A 6000-nucleotide genomic window follows, 5' to 3' on the forward strand; every position below is an offset into this window, starting at 1 on the left:
GTGTGTGTATATATATATGTATATTGGCAAAAGATGTATACAATCAGCGCAAAACATAAACAAACTGAATTTACTTGCAGGCTGAACACTTAAGGGTTAACACCAAGCCCAAATAACATAATAAACAAAGTAAAGTGCAGCGCAAAAACTTGAAATGAAATGAACAGAAAAAGTCCCATAAAAGACATACAAATGTATCCTCCTCTGTCTAAATTCTTCTTGATATAAGACACCCGAATTCTTCAGCGTAACTGAGCAAATAAACTGCTTACCAGAAAGAAGATCAAAAGAGGCATAATTACCACCAATGCTGGAGAGGTCCGGGACAGCTGATCTGAAGATTGGAAAATGTATCCGACAGCTAATCATCCAATGCAGCAGGTGATAGGGTAACACCAATGCTGGAGAGGTCCGGGACAGCTGATCTGAAGATTGGAAAATGTATCCGACAGCTAATCATCCAATGCAGCAGGTGATAGGGTAACTCCAATTGTGCGGTAAAGCAGGAAGAAAAAGAAGGGACATCTAAGAGCGTTCCATATAGCTAAGTGTGAATTTATTTATAAATCGTGGTACAATCCATAAAAGAGCGCATATAGGAAGCGCTATGTAAAAAACACAGGACACCGACAAACGGAGATGGAACAGACTGTTCGCGTCCGAACAGCTGTGAAAGAGATGACAGCGGGTGACGTGAGACTCCGCCCCCGTACGCGGCGTTACGTCCAATGGACTTCGTCAGCAGGGGGGACTGCTGACGAAGTCCATTGGACGTAACGCCGCGTACGGGGGCGGAGTCTCACGTCACCCGCTGTCATCTCTTTCACAGCTGTTCGGACGCGAACAGTCTGTTCCATCTCCGTTTGTCGGTGTCCTGTGTTTTTTACATAGCGCTTCCTATATGCGCTCTTTTATGGATTGTACCACGATTTATAAATAAATTCACACTTAGCTATATGGAACGCTCTTAGATGTCCCTTCTTTTTCTTCCTGCTTTACCGCACAATTGGAGTTACCCTATCACCTGCTGCATTGGATGATTAGCTGTCGGATACATTTTCCAATCTTCAGATCAGCTGTCCCGGACCTCTCCAGCATTGGTGTTACCCTATCACCTGCTGCATTGGATGATTAGCTGTCGGATACATTTTCCAATCTTCAGATCAGCTGTCCCGGACCTCTCCAGCATTGGTGGTAATTATGCCTCTTTTGATCTTCTTTCTGGTAAGCAGTTTATTTGCTCAGTTACGCTGAAGAATTCGGGTGTCTTATATCAAGAAGAATTTAGACAGAGGAGGATACATTTGTATGTCTTTTATGGGACTTTTTCTGTTCATTTCATTTCAAGTTTTTGCGCTGCACTTTACTTTGTTTATTATATATATGTATATATATATGTATATGTATATATATATATATATATATATATATATATATATATATATATACACACACACAAATGTATGACTGCTTTGCCCATTCATGCAGACTGACTCTCCTACAAAAGAAAGCATTACTTTAAATGTACATTCAGTTTAATAACACATTTATATACTGAGGAAAAAGAATGAAAGGGAAGCAAACCAACAGCAATAACATTCATATCTATTCAGCAGATATTCGTAATCATAATGATCTACTTTTAAAAGTCGAACTAGCCAATTGTACAAAGAAACTCAATTTTTGTATATAGATTTTTTTTTTTTAAATTTTCATTTTACACTGTTGTATTATAAATGTATATGGTGTTTTTTGTTTTTTTTGTTTTTTTGTTTTTTTTCTTTGTTTTTCCTCTGAAAAGCTCTTTATTACTTGGTTATTGTCTGATTTAATTGTTTGTGTTTTTAACTACAAAGACTCTGTTAGAAAAAAGACATTTTACAGTTTATAAATGTAGTCTTACTTTTTAAACCATAACATTTTGTCCATATTTTCATTTTAAAGTGTTTTTATTATAAATGTTTTTTCATCATTTCTCACATTTTAGAGGAGGTTTTTTTTTGTATTCGAAATAAAATTCATAAGAATTACATTTTTTTTTTTTTCTTCCAGTTATGGAAAAAACACCCGCATTGTTATAGCCAATATCATTTCAATACAGTTTTTTTTTTTTTTTTTTTTTTTGTTTTGTTTTTTTTTTATAATCATCCTATGCTGCTGCTAATGACAATATTAAAAAAAAAAACTTACTCAACTATTCTAGAACTATTTTTATGTAATAAATGTATGCTTTATTGTTTATGAATGCCTGATTTAAAAAAATAGCAAGAAAAAAGCTTAGCATATTTATCTATTTCGCTGTGTACTGTCAGTCTCTTATTCATTTTTTTTTTTTTAAATAAACTTTTCCAGACCCTTTGCCCTCACACAGTTAATATTGTAAAATAAAGGACTTTATGAGATTATGTATGAAAATAGCTATGCTTATATACCACAGTGACTGAATGTACAGTGTATAGATGCATTACCTAAAATAAAATGTTTGTCCAGAAAGATTTGCCTTTTGTCTTTGATTTAACATGATCATATTGTTAAAAAAACATACTTTACAAAAAGTCAACACGTGGTTTCTGGCTACCAATAATTACTGCAGATAGATATTATTGTTCAATGGTAATATATTTAAATCTTTTACAGAAATGCAAGATGAATTCACAATACCCAGAACACAGTTCTTTAGGTATTTGAATAGCATGCCTTAGTTGCAAAGTTTAAATAGAATATCCTCGCTTGGGCCGGTGACGCATCCTCTGATGGATGTGGTGCTGACGGAAGACAGGAAAGGTATGATATCAAGAGTATACTCTAGACTACTTCACTCTACACACGATGCTGCTGAACTGACATGTAGGAAGGGATGGGAAAAAGACCTTGGTTCTATTGACTGTGAGAAGTGGGAGCTATGTCTAACGTCCGCCCCACTGGTGTCAGTATCTGCATCACATAAACTGTCACACTTATTCTTATTGCATAGGGTATATAGAACACTGTCTATACTACACAAGTGGGGATTTAGAGATTCCCCAATATGCCCAAAATGCTGTGTACATAATGGTGACTTGCTACATATGATGTGGAAATGTCCAAAACTTTTCCGTTACTGGCAGTATGTTCTGTCCACAATTTCCCAGGTATATCAGACCCCAGTTCCACAAGACCCAGTAATTTGTCTGCTTGGTGCCTTGGAGATACCCTCACTCTCACCGAATGGTCATACAGCCATTCTACGGCTACTGTATATGGCACACAAAGCCATAGCGAGGCTCTGGATAACTCTGTGGGTACCAACGGGTAGGGGATGGGTCGAACTGGTAAATAATATGCTAATACGAGAAAAGATCACTTACCAACACAGAAACGTCCTTAAAGTTTACTCAATGTGGCAGCCGTGGTTGGATACACCAGGACTAGGTCCAACCCAGTTGGTCAAAGACAGGCTATTACAATTGTAAGTTGGCAAATTAAAAGACAGAGTTCGAAAGTGTATATTAATGTCTAATAATTTCTTTAACATTTAACCATGATGGAACCATGGTGAAGCCCACAAACAATTACAACAGGTATTGAGGATATTGCTATCGTCTTATGTGCCTTGAAGTGGTAGTTATATTTGTTTCCCCTCTTATCTTTTTATTGATACAAGTCCAATGTTTTACAATAGTTCCCTTACTACAAAAGACACAGGCTAAGTTCAGTGATAATTGTTGTCAAGTATGCAAAACCATCGAGATCAATAATAATATATTTGTACAGTCAGTTGACGCTTTACGACTGTTTATACCTTGAAGCTGTATGATAATGAACACAATAATGATCATAATGTCTACTGTACCTGCAATTGTCCTGTGCCTGACTGTATATCTGTTTTTGCACAATAAACTTTTACTTGATTAAAAAAAAAAAAAAAAGCTCCTCCTCCAGTGCCAGGGGTAAAAGGTGAGCAGTGAGCTATATCAATCACCAAGGGGGCACAAGAAGTTGTGCGGCCTAGAGAGAGGTGAATCATATCCTATCTTGGGCAGAAAACAATGTACCTTGCCTATTGGCAGTTTTTCATCCTAGGAATAGAAAGTTGGCAGGCGGTCTATTTGAGGTGCCAGCAGTTGTTCCCGGGAGAATGGTTCCTTCACCCCAATATCTTCTGACAACAGGTCAAAGATGGGGGATTCCAGATGTAGATCTGTTTGCGTCCAAATTCAACAAAGAGATTGTCTACTTTGTGTTAAGAACAAAGGATCCGCTAGCATGCGGAACAGGTGCCTTGGTGTTCCCGTGGAATCAGTTTTACTGTTTTATGCATTCCCTCCTTTTCTGCCTGCATCCATGACTTCTTCACAGGATCAAGCAGGAAGGGAAGTCAGTGATTCTTGTGGCCCAGAAGATCTTGGTATGCAGAGATTGTAAGATTGGCGGTAGGGGTCCCATGGACCCTACCACCACGTCCAGACCTTCTCTCGCAAGGTCCAGTATTCCATCTTACCTTTTCAAACGCTAAATTTAACAGGTAGTAGAAATAAGGGAGAGGGACTTCGGATTTTTTAGGCACAGTAACACAAAAATAGATAATACAAACATTTATTGAAAAACATTTAAAAATACAATTCCATAAAAAAATCTATCTATCTAAAATAAATCTATATACACATATACTCAATAAGACCGCTGCTGTACAAGACCATGCAACTACAAGGAGACTTGGAAGATATGGGCGTCATTCCATAATGTCGAAAGTCCGAGAGCATGGCTAACGACAGACAAACGGTAAAGTGTTGTTCAACGTTCAAGTAGGCTCAACATTTTGCGCGTGCATACACGCTTCTTCAGGAGCATAGAATTTTGTGATATATATTGTGTATTGAGATGGAAAATTTAAAACCAGAGAAAAAAGCAAGAACACCTACAAAAACGGTATATGAGGCACTGCGTGGTGGGGTAGATGTATGTGGCGTAGTCCAGTGTCAGGACTCGCTAAAACAATGCCAATTGAGAGGTAAACCCAAAAATATGCTATAAGGCAGGGGAGGGGGGGAAGGAAACGCCAGAGGGCCTCAATATGATCATATGGAAGAGAAGGACTCCATTGTATCGACAGCCCAGCAAGAAACTTCTTAATGTTAAATGAAGGGGCTGAGTTCCCGCACAGATGAAAAACGGATCAGGAAGTAGTATTGGTGTAATGACCTTGATGCATATAACCCCCTAGGACCAGCAGCCTTAGATAATCCAGCAACCGTCAGAGATGACAGCAGCCCTCTCCCCTCCCTCCCCTGCCTTATAGCATATTTTTGGGTTTACCTCACAATTGGCATTGTTTTTCTATATATTCATAGGACGCGGCACTTTTCCACCTTACTTGTATCCACAGTACTCTGTGCTACGATACAATAAATTTGTTCATTCAATTTTAACGGTTTGGCTATTGAGACCCACATTCTGAGGAAACGTGGGCTGTCAGGTTCAGTGGTATCTACCTTGGTTAATGCAGGGAAGCCTGCCTGCATAATCATATATTATGGAGTCTGGAAAGCATATGTCTCCTGCTATGAAACCAGGGGTTGGCACCCCAGGAAATAGGTCATAGGTAGAATCCTTGACCTTCTGCAGATGGGGTTAGAAATAAAGCTGGCCTTGAGTACTTTCAAAGGACAGGTCTCGGCCTTATCGGTATTTTTTCAACGACCACTTGCTTCGCATTCTCTGGTTCGTAGCTTTATTCAGGGAGTAACTCAGCTTAATCCTCCAGTTAAGTCACCCCTGAACTCTTGGGATTTGCATCTTGAGATTTGCATTTAGTTCTGTCGGCATTACAAAAACAGTTTTTTTTGAGCCAGTACGACATATTCTCTTGCTCCTTTTTTTGATAGGGAAACTAGTTTTTCTGGTAACCGAGAAGGGTATCAGAGTTGGCTGCTCTTTCTTGTGAAGAGCCATATTATTATTATTCACAAGGATAAGGTAGTATTGCTTCCTCATACTTTTTACAGAAGGTAGTATCAGGTT

This window comes from Aquarana catesbeiana, linkage group LG10 (assembly GCF_042186555.1).
Source record: "Aquarana catesbeiana isolate 2022-GZ linkage group LG10, ASM4218655v1, whole genome shotgun sequence".
In the NCBI taxonomy this organism is placed as follows: domain Eukaryota; kingdom Metazoa; phylum Chordata; class Amphibia; order Anura; family Ranidae; genus Aquarana; species Aquarana catesbeiana.